Genomic DNA, 18,996 nt, shown 5'->3' with positions numbered 1-18,996 from the left:
GAAAGATAGCTCCTGTGGCTGCTGGAAACGCATTACACTGGAGAGGCTTGGAGACTCGCCGCAGGATGCCGAGGGACGCTCTCATCCTGTCTCGGCACCGCCAAGGACAGCCTTGGGCCCAAGTCTGAAACACAGCTTGTCCTGCGCTCCGGCCAGTGTGCCGAAAGTGGGCCCAATTCTTCCCCAAGCCCTACAAACAGCAGACGGTGCCAGCAGATCCACTTCGGTGGTCTGTACCCAGGGTGGGAGTGGGAGGGGGACAGGGTCCCCTTGTCTTAGCTGGGGGTCCGCGAGAGTGGGTTCTCAGACACGGAATGAGTGTGGCAGTTTATTTGGATGGTGGTCCCAGAGAACACTGTAGGGAAACAGGGAACTGAGACAGGGAAGGAAGACCATTACGGGCGTTCACTCCCACCTTGCTTTGTCTGGTCTTCACCTGCCGCTGCCCAAGCCTCTGTCAGCGGGTCATTGCGACAACAGACCTTTGCAAGACCCAGGCAGGTCTCCCAGCAAGAGTGCTGAGGGCCAAGGGACAAGCTGAGACCCACAGCCAGAGTGGGTGTCAGGCCTTCATGGTGACTGGTGGTAAATCTTTTTCTGATTTGGGGAGCAGGGGAGAGGAGAGCACGAAATGAAGTTGCACTAAACACTGAGATTGCATTCTGGATTTCCACCGAGGCTTGTCATTGGTGCGTGTGTACAAATACAATGAAAACATCTCTTGATGCCACGTCAAAGTGCAGTCACAGTCACCGTTTTCCCTGGGGCTCATGCAGAGCTGCAGAGTTGTTTTCCAGTCTGGGTGATCTGGGGTCTTCCACTGGGGGGAGACCACATTTCCCAAACTTTCCGGCACAAGCAGCTATTTCCACACACGACTTCCTGACTGTTTAGCTCTTGGTGGATGTGTCTGACCAGGAATTTTGCTGAGCCCTGGTTCCGTTTGCCAGCTGAGCAGATGCATTGATTAATGTGTGTGTTGTGTGTGTGCGCACGTTCTAAGTCTTTTTTAAGTAATGCAAATTTGCTTAAGCTCCCAACACTGACTGCAGTTTTCTCCCTGACATCCAGGGTGGCACACCCAGGTGGGCATGGAAGGACATGCAGAGGCCAGACCTGGCACAGGCGGTTTCATCAGGGAGGACTGAGGCCTGGAACAGCTCTGGGCTCGTGCACGCCCAGCCAGGTGCTCTGGGACCCACGAGGCCTGGGGACCCATGCGCTCTGAGCGGACTCTGTTGGGCCCAGTTTGCCTCTGAGCACAGGGCATATGGAGGACTCATGTTGGTCCTGCTTTCCTAGACCCCAGAGAGTGACTGTCGGGGCAGATGGCGGAGGCCACAGCTGGCCTGGGTGGTCTCTTTCCTCTCAGACATTGTGTGGATCTCAGCCGTGGTCCCAGTTCAGTTACTCCATCTGCTTATTTTTGTGTTTGGAGAATTTGGAGTTTTGAAGAGCTGCCTTCAGCCTGCTTCTCTTTTCCTCTCTCCCCACCACTCCTTCTTCAGTCCATCAGGTGAGCTTCGCACAGAGGTGCAGGCGGCGTAAGGATTTAAAACCAACGAGTGAAACTCATCTCCGGGCATGCCCTCTGCACCTACCTCACTAGGACACAGGCAGACGAGGCTCGAAGCTCAGTTCTCAGGTGGGTGTCAGACTCACCTGAACCTCCAGTTCTCCCTCCCACCCAGCAGTGCCACATTACACCCCGAGGCACTCCCCGTACAAGTCTGCCTCAGGGCTCCTGCAGCCTGGAGTTGCCTGTTTTCTTCTTACACAGTGTGCAGGAATAACAGGCTCTTCTGTACCGAAACCCTGGGCCGGTGTCAGACCCTCACCCCGGTTACTTGCTGGGAGCACCTGTAAACTGCAGTAGCCGTTGGCAGACTTTTTCTGTAAAGGGGCAGGTAGGAAATATGTTAGGCTTCGTGGGTCACGTGGACTCCGTGGCAACTGCTCAGCTCTGCCAGGTAGCTCAGAAGCAGCCACTGACAGTGTGTAATTGACAGGGCATGGCTGTGTTCCAATAAACTTTATTTACCAAAATAAGCAGCGGGCTGGATCTGGCTTGCTGGCCCCTGCTGGCTAACCTCTGCGTTAGGGCTTGGCCCTGAGAATAATGTTGGCTGCAATCATGTACCGAGTGCATGCCAAACGTCCAGATTCCGGGTCCCATATCCGGAGTTTCACATCAGTGGCTCTGGGGCGGGGCCCATAAATGTGTATTTTTGAAAATTTCATGGGAACTTATGAAGTGCAGCTGGAAGCGCTGCATGGGTCTTCTCCTTTTATTGCCGGGATGGTGACGGTAACACAGCTGGATCAGAGGCACAGCTGGGAGCAGAACTCTAGTCTTCCTCTCAGACCAGGTTCCCTTCTGTTTCCACCTGTTCATCTGGGGACTTCTGGGGACCCTCCCTGGAATACCAGAGGTGCGATGAGCTCAGCTTCGAGCACCAGTGGGCTCAGACAATGGGGGCATTTCTCACATCATTAGTTTTCAGCTGTCTGCCATTTAGTGAGGAGGAACTGCCCACTGCCCAGTTAAGCCCAGAGGCAGGAATATTCCTAAACCACATAAAGGAGAGCTCGCAGCTCCCCAGAGGGGACCTCAGAGATGGATGCCTTGAAAACAGACCCATCTCCCTGGCTCCATGGCTTTGAAAAATCAACCTATTAGTAGAAGACTAGACTGAGCCATTTTCAACTTGAACCCATTTGCTCACTCATTCATTCATTTAATTTTTCCTTCATTTATTCAATTAGCACTAACTGAGTACCTGTTTGGAGCCAGCTCCTGTTCTGGCATCCAGGATATAAAGCTGAGTCAGACATCATCCTTGTCCTCACGTGACTGTGATTCATGTGCCCAGCAAGGAGGAGGGGTCAGTATTTTATCAGCGGCAAGCCGAAGTCAGGGGCAGGAGACGGGCCCGCATCTGGGCTCAGTCCGGAGCCCAGAGTCAGGGGTCTGTCTCTTGTCAAGAAACGAGGTGAAGGTCACTAAAGCATATAGATCTGTTCTCTTGAACTTTGTTGTCACAAGAAGTCTTGAACATGGGTCGACATCCTGGGTGGTCTTTCTCATGATCTCAATCATGATAGATCCACTCTCAGGCACCAGGACCCTATGACCTTGAACAAAGTGGGGGAGGGGGCTTAGTAGGAGTTTAGAGTATCCTCTTATCTACTCATTACAGTATTCTCTGCTCCTTGGGGAGACAGCAGGGGCATGCGGTCTGGTCAGGAAGACACTTTTCTGTGGAACTGGCTTTGGGGTGAGAGCCACTGAAAAATGTAAAGATCAGCCCACCTTAAGAATGAATCAGAGTTCCAAAGCAGAAAGCTATTTTACACTTTAGAGAGACAGTCATTTCATAAAAGGGAATTGCTAATGCATTGCCTAACCATGCCAGCGATTTTAGTTGAATATTTTTCTCTGTTCAATTCCCAGAATGTCAGAGCTGGAGGGCCCCCAGGGGTTGTTCTGGAAAGTTGTCTTTAAACCGTGCTCTCAGGAATCCTCCATTTCCCTGAATGTGCCCATGGAGAGGCTGGGGTTGGGGTGTAAGGGGGTCCCTTGTCTGGTCTGAGACAGCCAGGTAGTTAGAAGAAGAGGGCATTACATTACTTCCCTTGCCCCACCTTCCACCCCAACCCCTCACTTCCACCCACATCCCCTCTTTCCCTGGGGAATAAGCATTTCTGACATGCAGAGAAGACCTACTTGACTCTCTGCCAGCATCCAGGTGCGCTCACCTGAGGAGAGGTGGGTAAGACATATGCAGAAGAGGTGTCCTTTGAGGCAGTGGCCTACTCATCCTTCTTGTGGACCACTGGGCAGTGAGGGGCATAGACTGGCAGAGACCTGTCACCTGCGGAAATGGTGTGGCCTCCCTCTCCAATTTCCAAGATACCTACACTGTGGAAGAGGACTCGTCTCAAAGAAGATTTTGTCCACAGGCATTCCATTTCTTTTCCTGAGTATTTTAATGAGAGGGTGTGCTTAACTGGATGTACAAGTGAGACTCCAGCATTACCACCTTCTTTTCACCTCTTGTTATTTTTCCATGAAACGAAAAAAAAATTCCAAATGACACTTAAAACCTTGGAAAGTGTTCTCCTAATTCTTGTGTTATCTTCTTTCTTCAGGTCGGGTCAAGAACTCGGTTTATCACCTCTTCCCATTCTTATTTTACATTTATTCATTCTTTCAATGACTTAGTCTTTTGCTGACTGTGTCAAGGGCTGGGAGTATGGGTATTGGAGAGACTGGAATCTGTGTAAGACTCTAAGTCGAGGGGAGGAGGCGAGAGAGAGAAGGGGCAGAGTTGCCAGAGCGCAGGCAGCCAGGACAGCAGGGCATTTGTGTTTCGAAGAGCAAGTTTTAAGGTGTGACCTCTGAGAGCAGCATGTACATAAACCACGATGTGAGCGGCACCCCTCGTGTTCCCCTGGCCCTAGGGGTGTTCCTTGCATGATTCCTGGATATGGTGCCAGGGCTCAGAGAAAGGGAAGGCCCCTGCAGGCTGTGGGAAATGGGAAGGCGTCAGAGAGGAATGAGAGAGAAAGAGGTGCAGAAGGGAGAAAAGAGCATTTGGAGCAGGCGGAACTGTCTGTGAAGGCCGGGAAGCTTGAATGGGACCGGAGCTTGTCTCGTCTCGGTCCTCGGTGGAACCAGAAAGTGCAGAGAAGTAGGAGAGTAAGTCTTGACTCATGTTTGCCCATGTTTACTCTCCTGTATGGGAGGGTAGCTGACTGTTCTCAGTCAAAGTGTGGGTGGGTGTGTGCTCCATATCCTTTATGCTGCCTTCCAGAATATTCCGCCCTCTCCCATCCCCCTCTCGGTCCTCCCACAGTACCGTCTATTGTCCCTTTGAGGTCTTGGTGTTCTTGGAAGCTTGTTGCTCTCATCCTTATTGAAATTCTAATTGTATTGGGAGGAATTGAGGTTGGTTTGACCTGAGATGGGCTTTTTGAAGCCAACGGGGGTGTTTCTCTTTATTTAGCTGTAATTGTCTTATGAAGTGTTCTCACATCCACAGAGAACAAGCCTGTAATTTTTATTCAAATAGCCTCTAATGAGAGGATGCTTTTGTCAACTTCTGAGGCCAAGTCAGGCAGTGGAAAAAATATATTTCAGATCCCCTGGCCCTTGGACAAACCCAAAATGTGCACCGAATATGGTCTGGAGCACATGAGCCACAAGGGACAGACATCTGAGGTGAGATGGGAGGCTTCGGAGGTCTGAGGGTCTTTGGAGGCTTTTTTTCGTGCCCTCATCTTGTATTCACTTACTCAGAAACAGTCACCAAACACTGTGCACCAGTGCTCTGCGACGGGTGGGCCACGAAAGGGTGAATAAGGGCCAGATTCTGTGCCACAGGAATGATGCACTGTCCTGTGCAACATGAGTGTGTGTGTGGTGTGTGTGCATGCCTGTGTATGGCCGGCAGACTACATGGAATCAGTTACAAAGCGTGATAAAAGCATCACTCATAGGGTGACCGCACAATTTATCATCCAGATTGGGATACCTCATGGATACATGCTAAAGCCTGGACAACCAGCATACGCTGGGACTGCCCTAGGCAAACCAAGACCTGTGGTCACCCTACATAGTGGCTGGCACAGGGAAGAGTGGAAGACTTCCTGGTAAAGTTCCTTCTGAACCTTCCAAATGACCTTTCCCCACCCATCCCCATCTCCCTCCAGTTAGTAAGGCCTCACTTCGCCATCCCTTCCTCTCAGAAGCCTTCCTAGACCTGTCCACAGACTGTCCTCTACATACACTCGCAAAGCCCCGTAGGGGTCTCTTTCCAAACGGCTGCCCCGAGATGGTCTTACATGCATGCGTGTGACCTTGTTGTTGTAGATCTGCCTCCCTCACACCATGAAGACGGGATGCTCCATGATCATTTTGTTCACCGTGTGTGTGTGTTTAATAAATACTGGAAGAGTGAGTGGGCTGAGCCTCGAAATACTGTCCTGCCTGGCCAGGCGACAGGGCACCTGAAGACAGAAGGAGAGGACAGGGCAGGACCTTGGACCAGAGTATTCTGGCAGAGAACTTGGTGGATGTGTGGAGTGGTGTCAGGATGGTGCCTGTGAGGGGTGCAGATAACCTCATGTGGCTGATTACAGGGTTCGGGAGGGGACGGAGGGGAGGGGAGGCCACGTCCTGTGGGCTTTGGTCTTCAGCGTCCTTTCCCTGAGTTGGAGTTGGTGAAATGACCTCTAAGACGTTGGCAAATATTCTTTCCTTTTACTGACCTGGCTAAATGTTTAAGGACGTTTCTCCTAAGCACCCCTACCTTTTAATAGTCCTCATCTGGGTAAGATTTCGCTCAGTTTTGGGTGAGTTGAACAACTCAGGAAACTCATAAAACAGACACAAGGGCTGGTTCTAGAAAACGTTCCGCCTACCCCAGATGCCACACGGACAGCTTCTCCCTCCTGCTGAGCAACGGGGACAGGGACTTCCTGCCGCCTGGGGCACCTCAGCAAGGCCGTCTCTCTGGTGTTCCAGGTGCTAACAAGCTGCATGACCAGTGACATGTTTGTAGCTCAGCGGGCTCACAGGCTTACAAAACATGCATTAGACAAAGCCATCTTCCATTTCTTTCCATCTGGGTGTTTTGTTAAAATTGTGTATGTGTGTGTTTTCTCCTTCATGAGCTTCTCTTAATGCAAGATGTGACATATCCATCCAGGAGCCTGGGGCCTAATAACACGTGGCCTTCCCCAGAGCACACGCATGTGGGTTCCACAGAGCACCCTGACCGCAGTCAGCGTGCCCCAAAGCCATGCAGCTGTTTCCTTAACTGCACGATCTGGCTCCTTGAAATCCCAGCTGCTTTCCCACCTTCTGAGCCCCACACCGGCCCAGAAATTGCAACAGATAACAGCTCCCAAGTCACCTCCCACCGCCCTCCCTCACTACCTTGGCTGACAGAACCTGTAAAGGAAATGGGAACGGAGGCTCATTTCCAGTGGCAGCGACAAGAATTTGCTAATTAAAGTGAAAAGCCTTGGTTCCTCAGATCAGCGAAGGAGGCCTCCAACAGTCACCTCAAGGAAATCTTTCTCCAAACCGAACGGCCTTCCACCGGGGCGCTGATGGAGCCCAGGCATCCACCTGCCAGCGGGGGCGGGAAACTGGTGCTCAGCGGACCGCGTTCCAAGTCTAATGAGGCTAGGACCCATTTCTAAGAGCTCTTGTCCCTTTTGTCTTCCTCGGTCCTGGAGCTTCATGTGGATTCACACACTTCTTCAGAGATTCAGGAGGTGGGACCGTCAGGAGGCCTTTGGTTCATCCAGTCAGGTGGTTTTCAGCCCAGCCACACAGGATGCTAGGGCACCAACATGCAGACCTACTAAAAATGAATCAACGGAGGAGGGCTGGGCATCTGCATTTTGTAAAAGCTACCCAGGTGACTGCCGCACAGCAAGCAGTGGGAGCTGCTGGTCTCGTGCAGCAGCCTCGTTTCTGGGTGAGGACACTGAGGACCATGGAAGGAGATGCCACAGCAAGGCAATGGCAGAGCCCAGATGCCTGACTGGCCGGACCTTTCCGCCACACAGTACTGCTCCCTGCTCTGCCTTCCTCACACGATGCAGTAAGATGAAGGGAAGACGGGTGTTCTGCCCGAGGGCCTGGGGTCTGGTGCTGCTGATGTGTGTCTAAGCAGGGCTGGAGAATTGCCAGCAGGAGTTTCTCTACATAAAGTCCGAGGGGCCTTATGGGAAATGGTCACCCGAAGGGAAAATGTGTGTGAGATATGGTATGAAGGTTGTCCGAGCACCGGGGTCAGGTCCAAGGACGGGGAGAAGTGTGTGGGTATCTGACATGCAGCACCATGGTTTTTAAGTTGAATCATATGAAATTGTGGCACCTGGCCATTTCTGACCTACAGAAATGACAAATCTATGTGATTGGACATCATCATTCCAGGAGCAGTAGGGAAACCCATCGACTAACTGATTGCCTGCCACAGGCTCAGATCTGAACTTGGGTGTGTCTGATTCAGCATCTCTCCGCCTCTACATTGTACCCCTCTTCTCTCTGCTGCCTTGACCTCAGAGCCACAACCTGGGCCACCCAAAGGAAGCAACTGGGAACTTTCAAACCATAACCAGGAGAAAAGCAATGACTGGATAGCTAAAGGGGTCCCAGTCCCTGCTTTGTTCACTCACACATGGTTATTATCATTGTTATTATTTAATTACATAACACCCACAATTCCAGCAAGTCTTCTAATCCTTGGACAGCTCACCGAGACCTCAGTTTTCCCCTGGAGGGCCCTTTCTGCCTCTGTAATTCTGACAGTCTAACAACAGCAGTGGTTTACATTTGCAAAGCACTTGCAGCTTCCCAAAGCATCAGTCCACGTATGAAATGGCTTGAACTTTCCACCACCCGATGCGATAGAAATAATTATTCAGCTGCAACGGAGGCCCAAGGAGGCCTTCGGCAGTTGTTCAAGTCATAGAATGTTTGACCGGTAGACTTGGAACCAGAATTCAGATTTCTTGACTCACGAGTGTGAGGGTCTTTCCACCAGACAGGGCTGGAAATTCACAAAGAGATGGCTCAAATTGGCAAGGCTGGAGTTTAGAAGTGACCTCTGTGGGTCCAAGCTCCTTCTATGTTATCATATGACCTTTAGTGGGTTTATCCCAGGGGGGTGGGAAGAGAGGAGTTAACACCTAACTCGGCTTTCTCCGGCTGCCCTGCCTCCTTACTCCTCTAGTCTGCCCTGTTTCCAAGTGCCAGATCTTTTGTCGAAGAAGGTACACGGCTGTGAAGTTCCTTGCATTTTCCTTGACGATGCCTCTGTTTGTGAGATCCAGCCTGGCAGAGTGGTTAAGATCACAGGGGTCCTACATTTGAATCCTAGGCAGGCCACTTAACTAAATACGAGACCTGAAAAACATCACTACACTTTTCTTTGCTTCCTTCCTCTTAACGGGGAGGGATAATAGTGGTTGCCTACATTATAAAGTTATAGGGAGGATTAAATAAGTTAATTATAAGCACTTCTATTATCAAGATAGGCTGTAGTAACAAATAAAACCCCAAATCTCATTGCCTTAACCTAACAAAGGTGTGTTTCTCACTCATGCTCATTCTGACGGGCGTTGGGTAGCTCTCCAGGCCCTTGTGGGAGACTCAGGCGTCCAGATTCTGTTGATCTTTTGAAACCTCCTAACACGTGGCTTCCGGAATCTCTCAAACAGCCCCTCCTTGAAATGACGTGCGTTACCGCCCCTGAAATGCAGGCTTATTTTGTGAGCACCGCCATCCCTGCCAGGATATATAAGTTTTGTGAAATCTAAAATCAATGTTATTTTTAAAGAAGCCTCATTTTTTATGTGTTGATAGTTTAATCTTCTTACTGGAATCTCTTATTTTATTCCCGTTTATTGTATCTTACTGTACTCTCAATTAAAAATTTATCACTACTTGTTTATGTTTCCTATTCATTTTACTCTGTCTTGGTCACCCCCCAGAGGAGGGAGCTTGGCAGGGACAGTACGGGTGAGAAGCCCTCCCGATGTTCGGGAAGTGAAGAGGCACCCACCTTCAGGACAAGCCGTCTGGTTCATTCTGAGACCTCACCCTGGTGATGTGTGGGATCCTTGGTTCAGCCTCCCCAGGGCTTGGATTCTCTGCCTCTAGCTGCACGCCGGAGTTGTTGGAAAGTGTCACCGCTGACATTTCCTCCGGGCCTGATGTGAGGCGCTTTTTAACTTTGCCCACTCTGACCCTTGTAACTCTCTGCCTTCTGAAGACAGAGCATGCCAGTAACAAGCTATAACCCAGGGCGGGGTGGGGGCTCACAGAGGGCCTATTCAGGTTGTTACCCCAGCTCAGTGTCGGGGGAGAGCCAGATGGGGCTCACCTTTCCTGCTAGTACCCTAAGGTGGGAGGCACCACCTAGCCCCCAAGCCTCCTCCTGAGTTATTCACTCCCACCTGGTAGGCCTGAAGACGCCTCTTGAGGGGGTAAGCCCTTTACTCCCCGCCCTTTGTGGGGAGCATTAAACACAAGTCCTGAAAAGAGGAGCATGCTCCCTGAGTTTTGGAATGGAGTCGGCTGGGAGTTCTACTGCCTTTGTCAGAACATAGAGAGCCATGGAGCCAGCTGAAAATTCTGAAATCTGGAAAGAATGGAGGCTTGCCCCCTGCAGAGTAGGGGTCTGGATCCTATGGAAGCCCTCGGGGCATCAGGAAGGATCAGGGCTAGGAGTCTGCGCTCCAGATCTGTCTCTTCGAAGGTTGATAGACGCCTTTCTGGGCGGCCTGCAGGGGCCTGGGGGTGTCTCTGCAGGGGGATTTCAGCAGCTTACAGAGTTGAAGCCTTAATGACAGTGTGCCCAGCATCATGCGCATTCAGTCCTCCCCCATCCCCATGACCTCCAGGAATGGTATTTCCTTCACACACACACACACACACACACACACACACACACACACACACACACACACGTCTCAACCCCAATCCCACAACTGAACTGGTCTCTTGCCCAGCCCCAGATAGAGGTCTCCCCTGCTTCCTTTTCTTGAAGGGGTACGTGGACTCATAGGCCCCCCGCTTTTGCCCATGGTCTGTACCACTGCTTCTGGGAAGTTTCTCTGTGTGGCTGATTCTGCCACAATCCTGACTCCAGTGTTAAAAAACCTACCACCTCCTTAACCTGCTTCCAGAACTGGCAAGCCATGCACGACTTGTGGAATCAGTTGAGCTGGGCCGTGAGAGTCAAGGTGAACTGCTTCCCCGGGGAGTCATGACCTTTATAGCAACAAGGCCGTGCTTCTTCAGAGCCTGCGAGTGACCTAGAGCGCTCTCCTCACAGACGGGGAGTTTCCCCTGGACTGCTCTGGTTGGGATTATAAAGGCATAAATCCTGATGCATTGGCTTAAAACGCAGGTTTTTAAGATTCCCCCCCACCCCCCAAGAGATCTGGAATTTAGAACATTTATCCCATCCTACTCATAGATTCAGATCTCTTTTTTCTCCTTTTTTTTTTTTTTCCTGTACATAGCACGTGTCCGCCTTTGGCTCTTGGGACCAGGACACTTTGCCTTCCTGTGCCAAGCAGGATATTAGCTGCCTCAGCACTTCTCCCCTCCGAAGGCTCCTCCAGTCTGGGTGGACATATGGTGCTTCTCTGAGGGTCTTGAGCTGACACTCATCCCACAGCCTCTGGGCAGCATTCGTCATCTCTGGGGAACCGGATGCCAGAGCCATCTGGGTGTCCCTGGGGGCCCTACTTGGAGTCATTAGTGATGGCTGATTGCTCTCCTGGCCGCTCTCAAAGAGACAGATGTACTCACCTCCCTCCCAGGAAAATTCGTCACCTAGCTTCTTAGTTTTGCACAGAACCCGCTGGAGCTGAAAGGTGGAATATGGCATAAATCCCAGGGGCGAGGGGTGGGGAGCAGCTGACTGGGGGTCAGCCTGTTAAAGTTTGGGGGTCCATCATTTCAGGCCTGGGTCAACCTGTTAAAGTTTGTCCTTCTCTGCCTACTTCCATCTTCAGGTGGGATGCTCTCAACCAGGTAAAGCCATTTCGTTTCCTAGATTTTAATCCTTGGCAGAGTGCCTTGGAGCCCATTTGCCTTCACGGTTGCCTAGAGAAGTGAGAGGGTCTGGAGTAGTAAGAGGGACCAAAGACTTTTCAATTCTGTCAGGGAGGGGCTGGGGATTGAAGGTGGTCGTCAAAGAGGGCCTACCTCTATCAGTAATATTTGGATTATTTTTCCAAGAGGATGTACTTATGTATTATTTGTGTAATTAAAAATTAAACCAAGGAATAATATGAACGCCTTAGGTCTTAGACACTAACGTAGATGGAAGTACTGGGAACAATACAATGAGTTGAACTGAACTAAACCTCTGCTCCGTGACTTGTAGGAGGGACGTTGTCCCTCTTGTTTTCTCTTGCCTTTGATCGATGGATACTTGAGAATATCAAACCAGTTTTATTCAAATTGCTTCCTGACAGATGTGAAACTCGTCTTCCTCATATCTAGTGTGACAAGAAATCCCAAGGAATTGATCAGGTCGTGTTCCTGCATTGGTACCACGTAGTTTTAATGATTGTAGCTCATTTGAAGGTTGTGTGGTTATTCTTACGTATAACTTTTTTAAGATAAACTTTCGTATGAGTTTCTTTAAGTTACCTACTAAAAGATTGATATGGATCTCAGCCAAATTAAATTTATTTTTTAAATTTTGCTAGAATCGACATTTTAACTATGGTTATTCTTCCCATCTGCAACATCTCTTTCAATATTTATTCTTGTCTTGTTTGGGTCCTAAGATCAAGTTCTGTGGTTTCCTTTATGTGGGTCCTGAATATTTCTTAAGTTTATTCCTAGGTTTTCAATATTTTGTGCTACTATTATGAATATAGTCTTTCTCATTATGTCTTCTAACATATAATCGGTGCTATATTCATGAACAAATTAATCCACTTAGTTCATTCTGTAAGTATGAATAGGGAAACCGTTTATTTTATAGTTATTTTATAACCTCTACCTTTACTGAATATCCTTATTACTCTTACTAAGTTTGGGGTTACTAGGTATATATCATTGATTGAGATAATTTTGAATCTTCATTTACAAAGTAGTTGTGAAAATTTAAGAACATGTCTGCAGATTCTTTGACACACTTTTTATAGAGGGTGAGTCATGTCCTCTCCCCTTGAATCAGGGCTAATCTCAGTGAATCCCTTACAACCAGTAGACTCCCACGGAAATCATCCTTTGTAATGTAGAAGGCCAGGTCAGAAAGGGCCATTCGGTTTCCACCAGAGTCTCTTGGGACACTCAGTCTGGGTGAAGGCATGGGCCAGGTGGTGAGTCTGACTCCCCTGAGACTGCCATGGCGGAGAGGTCACATGTAGGCGTCTTAGCTGATAGCCCAGCTGGCCTCCCAGCAAATAGCCAGCATCAACGGCAGCCATGTGTGTGAGCCATCAGGGACATCTGGCCCAGGGAGGGCTTAAAGATGACTAAAACCCAAGTCCCCACCTGATTGCAACCACAGGACAGATGCTGAGTGAGAACTGGCCAGAGAACCCCTCCCTGAATTCTTGGTCCATAAAGTCATGGACAAATTTAGAATCGTTGTTTGGGGTTCAGTTGTTACACAGCAGTGGTAATCATAACAATAATCTATGAGCATCCCACCTGAAGATGGTAGTAATCGTTTTTTTCTTGCCTAATTGCATTAGCTGGATTGGCATTCGCCAAAACATTAAATAATAGCAATGATGTAGTCATTCATGACTGTAATGGAAATACACTCATTTTTCTTTATTATTTAATACATTGGCTATATATATTAGGCATTCTGTAGTAATACAGAACCTCAGATGCTCAGTGGCTAAGTACAACAAGATTCTGCAGGTCCAGGTAACCCCCAGGATCGAATGTTCTCAGTGTGGTGATTCAGTGACTAGGCTGATGGGGGCTTCCCCATCCTGTGGCTGTACCATCTGAAACACAGACCTCCTGGGCTGATGAGACGGGAAAGAAAGTGCTGCAGGGTTCCAGCATTTAAACATGCAGCAATGACATACTTTGGCGTAGGATTGATACACACCATTTTTGCTCAAGTTTATCAGCCAGGACTGGTCACATGCCCCTTTATGCCTGGATGGGACAGAGAAATAGATGGTAATGCCTACTACTCATTATTTAATTCTTATGCTAATATGGTATATTGTAATTACTAGCTTACTGACACGATTATATTTAATCTGAAATTGATATTAAATTCTGTAAAGTCCTTTTTCAGTACTTACTGAGAGGATTTTCTCTCTTGTTTTAATTGAATGTATTGGGGTGACATTGGTGAATAAAATTACATAGGTTTCAGGTGTACAATTCTACAGTACATCATCTGTATATTGTATTGGGTGTTTACCGCCCCAAGTCAAGGCTTCTTCCATTACTGTTTATTAATAAGATGATTGAATGTCTCTATCCCTTTACCTATAGACTTTCTAATATTGAGCTATTCTTGGATTCCTGCCATACAGGCTCCTTGGACATGGTATATTATTTTCAAAAACAAATGAATGTAATAATAATTAATACTTAGTAAAAATCTTTGTTGCATTTATAAATGTGTCTGGTCTAGAGGATTTAGAGGTGTGTGTATGTTCATGCTTTCAGATTTGGTATCTGTGCTCTTTTAGCTTCATATTATTCATAATACAAATTGGGAAGTTTTCCCTTATTTGCATTGTTCTGGGATAGTACATGCAGCCTAAGAATTTTTTTGTTTGTTTTTTGAAAGTTTGGTCAAGCTCACTCATAAAACTATCTATTCTTGTATCTTTTAGGAGAATTAACAACTTAACTTTTTTCTCTGATAATTGGTCTACTTGGGTTTTCTATTTTTCAAGACAATTTTGGTAATAGTCATATATTTCCAAAATCATCCATTTGACCAATATTTTAAAATTTACTAGTGTGAGTTATTCATAACATCCTTTTTAGAATGCTGTGTAATTTCCTCAATCACGATTTTATCTCTTTTCCATTTCCTGACTTTGAGTATTTGTGTTTTATCTTGATTAAAGCTGTCAGTAAGTCGTTTTGTTAAATACAACAACAAAAAGTTCTTGGATTCAGTTATCAAATCTAGTGTTTTTCTGCAAGTGCATTGGTTGTAACATATTTTCCTTTTCCTGGCAGGGACTCGATTTCACAGGCAGTCACTTTCCCCGATTCCTCAAAGGGAACCTCTGCTTTGAACGCCTGCATCTCTTCCTGTGTCTTGTGATGTTTTCCTGTTTGTTCATCCTTACAAGGGATGTTCTGAGCTCACTCAGAGTTGGGAGCTGCTAGAGAGCACAGTGGAGGGAAGAAGAGGGAAGAGCAGTGAAGCTGAGATTTAGTGTTATTTTTCTCTGCTAGTTCAGAAATCCAACAGCCTATGGGGGCAGGAGCCTTAGCCAGAGCCGGGGCCCTCAGCACAGGGAGATAAGTCAGCCCTGAAGAGGTCTGTATCTACAATTAGTGTTGGCTGGAACCCTGCTCCCCCATCTTCTCCTGGCACATTTCCCCCCTTCGGAGCTAGCTGTCTACACAGTTTGTCAGGAGTCATGTCCCGCCAAGGGCAGGCTGAGAGTCAGTATTGCTGCAGGCTCCTGACTTTGAGGGCCTGGATCCCTGATCCAGATAACCCTCTCATTCCACTGGCCAGCTACCCTGTTGTGCAAATGCTCACAGGCAGGCCCCATGTGGGGCCACTTACAGTCCCTCTTACTGTTAACTGGGCAGGCTTTCTATTTTCAGCAGAACTATGAGATGGTAGGACTCCCGCTCCCAAATGTGAGTAGCAAATTAACACTGTGACACTCGGGATGAGCCCCGGATAGCTGGCAGCCCTCTGTGTGTATCGGCGGTGTCCCATCACTGATTAATGGCTGGAGGATGGGGTAGTGCGCACAGCTCAAAGCCCAGTTTCCCAGCCAGTGTGCCCATTAGGAGATGTGTGAAATGTTTCCCTTTTTCCTATTTTCCCGATGTCAACTATGACATTTGTAGAAGAAGAATAAATATAGCAGGCAGAATAAGTAAGATGAACAAGACCAAGGACAAAGGGGCGAGGATTTCTAGCTGGCTGGCTACCAGGTTCCCCACTCAGGCCCCGAGCTGGGAAGCCCGAGTACTCCAGGCTCTGTGGCTTACGGGGGGGGGGGGGGGGGGGGGGCGGGGTCCAGTGGGTATATATCTAGGCCACTTAGGTTGAAGAGCCCTGCCAGTGCTCCTAACACTGAGTGAGAAGGACAAAGTGAACCTGTGCTCCAGCCCTGCGGAGCATGAGCATCCAACTCAGAGATTGGCAGCCTCTTACCTTAGTGTGGGAACTGGTTTGTCTCCTTGTCACCTCCAGCCCCACCTGCCTCTTTATAACAAACAGCAACAGCATTTAGAACGGTGCTCACCTAACTTCAGCATGTGTCACCATCACCTGGGGCACTTGGTAAGTGTGCAGGTTCCTGGGACCCATCCTGAACCTAATGAATCAGACTTTGCGTACTTAGAAGTTTCTCTGGTGAACTGACGCAGGTAATCAATCAACGGACCACATTCTGAGATGAGAGGGTTAAAGGCTGCACCTGGCACCACTGGTTTGGTACCTAATCTCAGCATTTATCAGAATATTGAGAAGCAGGGTCTCTATGTCAGGAGGTGGAGTATATTTCCCTGCCCTGTGATTCTGAGTATTGCCGCGCAACCAGCTTTGTCCAATGCGGTGTTGCAGACATGACTCAAAATAGCTTATGCAATTGGACGTTCTCTCTCATGCTCCTCCTATCACCATGAGAAGCATTCTTAGGCTGTGTGGCTGGCCCAGGAGGAGGATAAGAGGCACATGGAGCAGAGCTGTACCAGCCGAGGTATCCCAGGCAAGCTCAGCCTGGAGTAGACAGAGTTTGTAGCTGATACATGAGCAGCCGAGATTAGCTGAGCTCAGCCCAGATCAGCCAAGCCTGAGCAGGACTCCTTAAAGCACTATGGTTTCAAATCACTGGGTTTTGGGTGGCGTGCTACACAGCACTAACAAACTGATATGGTTTGTTAATGTGCAGATCCTGAAACTGATTCTATAGGGGCTTAAAAATACGTATGTTTAACCAATTTCCCCAGTATTCTAGGGGCCACACTTGAGAAAAACTGATTGAGATCCAATCCTTTTACTAGTGCAATGTATAATCATGGAAAGTCCCTTAATATTCATGAACCTCAACTTTCTCATCTGCACAGAGGGGGTAATAGTTCCTGTGTCATAGATGTGAAGATGAAATGAACATAAATATACCGACACCTAGTTAGTTGGTAATAGGTTTCCCTCCTCTTCTTCGACTGGTCTCCACCTCACCCCCAGCCAACCTCAGGAAGACAGCAGTGCGGGTATCTTAGGAAAACAGGGATCTCAGGGTCACAGCTTTATTGTATAGATTTCATCACAGCCATGTTACAAACATTGTCAGGGGACATTTACAAGAATAAATAAGATGGACTTGCGGGTGTAAAAACATTACACTTCACTGTAATGTACAAAAAATATATCTGATATTCATTGACCTGACATTATTTACCTTCTGCTTTTTTAAGCTAGAATTGGAAAGGAAAAGGAAAAAAAAAAAAAAAGAACATTGACAGCACAGTGCTGGCTTTTTAAAAAAGTTGATTTATTTTGTTTTCTCTTCTTATACGTGCTTTATCTATCCAACACCCAAACTGTACAATGCAGGCCATTGGCATTCACAGAGGAGGCTGTGGAGACCTGGGTCTCAGGCGGTGGCATATGCCCAGTGGATGTGAAAATGTCAGTCTCTGTGGAGTTGAGTGGGACCCCATGATGGCTCTAGAGAGCTATGATGGTGTCCAGTAGTCAAGGCAATGATGAGAGATGAAGCCCGACCCTTTGCCTTTCATTGGGTAGTAGGGGATAGGGTGGAAAGAGAAGGTGGGAAAGTGCTTTTGAGTCTGATTGCCAATATGGGTTAGCCTGGATGCACCTGGCAATGAATTGGATAATACTGGGGATGATTATACTTATGCGTCAACAGAGTCACTGTGCTTTTGCTTTGCCGTTTGCCCCAACAGGCCTCGGGTGGGGAGTGGGGCTAGAACTAACCTGTGGAGATAGTGGATATGGTAAGCAAAGTCCTGCTCTGGGTCCCGCTTGGACCTTTATTGGCTCTGCTATCACTGATGGCCTTGCTGGCCAGTGGGTCTGAATTACAGTTGGTCTAATCAGAGATCTTGGTGGGCATTGGCTTTATGCAAAAGCAGCTGTTCTCTCTGGGCTCTTTGCTGATACCCAGCCTGGATGAGCCCTGGATATGCAGCCAGGGCAGCGGCTGGGCCTGCCCGGTGGGGAGACTCAGACAGGGGAGCAGGGAGCTTCCACCTGCATAAACCAAGCACAACCTGCTTGGCTTTGTGCTCTGCAGGAATGAAAGAGTTCAAACACGATCCCAGCTCCAGAAGATCTCACCCACTTATGGGGGAAGCAACTTAAAGGCCATTTCAGCAATGCTCCTGCTTCCCTTTAAAGAGAGTCAGGCTTCTGCTGGACCACTGCTGAGATGAGCAGCTCCTCCTCTCTGGCAGACAGCGAGTTCGTCCTCGTAACTATTCAGTTTCACCCATTGATCCTAGTTCCACTCATGGGAGCGGCCTGGGACTAGCAAACTGTGCTTGAGTTTTCTGACACCCTGTAGACCGATGGAAGATGTGGGCACTAGGATTGTGTCTGACCCTTCCGAAGGCTGATTGGACCTGGGATGACACCATTTTACCCTCTGAGCCTCCGGACTGCCCTGGGGGCTTTAACCCAAGAAACAGCTCATATCATTAATCTTCCATGGGAGGGCGGGGCATGGTAGGCACTGCGAGTTTGTTGAACCACCACAGGAGCGGTCCCCTGATTTGTACGCACAAGCCCAAAGGCACTGAGGAATGTGTGCAGGGACTCAGTGTTGCAGTTTTGGTGGGTTACTTCACACTCCCCTCCTCCCCCAGATCTAAGAGTCCTACTCACCACGGAGCCGTGAATTACAGTAATCACCCTGAGCTCCACCCTTCATACCTATACCTTCCTTTCCAACACTCTAAGGCCCCCAGACCCTCATTCTCCACACATTCCAACCAAGGATCAGGATTCAGTTCCCACCCGCCCCCCCCATAGCAGCTCTCAGATCCAGCAGGACATTCCATGGTAATCCAGCCCCAACAGCTCTTCCCTACGGACCCTCTGCCATCCTGAGTCCTCCCGCATCCCTTGTATCAGGTCCAATGGGCTACCCCCAACCTCTTAGATAACTAAGATGCCAGGCCTGGGGTCTACCATTGTGGGTGCTGACTGCTCCTCTTGGGGAGCTAACATTCATGGAATGGCTTCCAGGAGGTGAATGTGGTCTCTCCGATGACCTCTTCCTGCCTCTTTGGGAGGG

Source organism: Desmodus rotundus, chromosome 6, assembly GCF_022682495.2.
Source record: "Desmodus rotundus isolate HL8 chromosome 6, HLdesRot8A.1, whole genome shotgun sequence".
NCBI classification, from domain to species: Eukaryota; Metazoa; Chordata; class Mammalia; order Chiroptera; family Phyllostomidae; genus Desmodus; species Desmodus rotundus.
The sequence above is the reverse complement of the archived record's forward strand: the minus strand, read 5'-3'. Positions refer to the sequence as shown.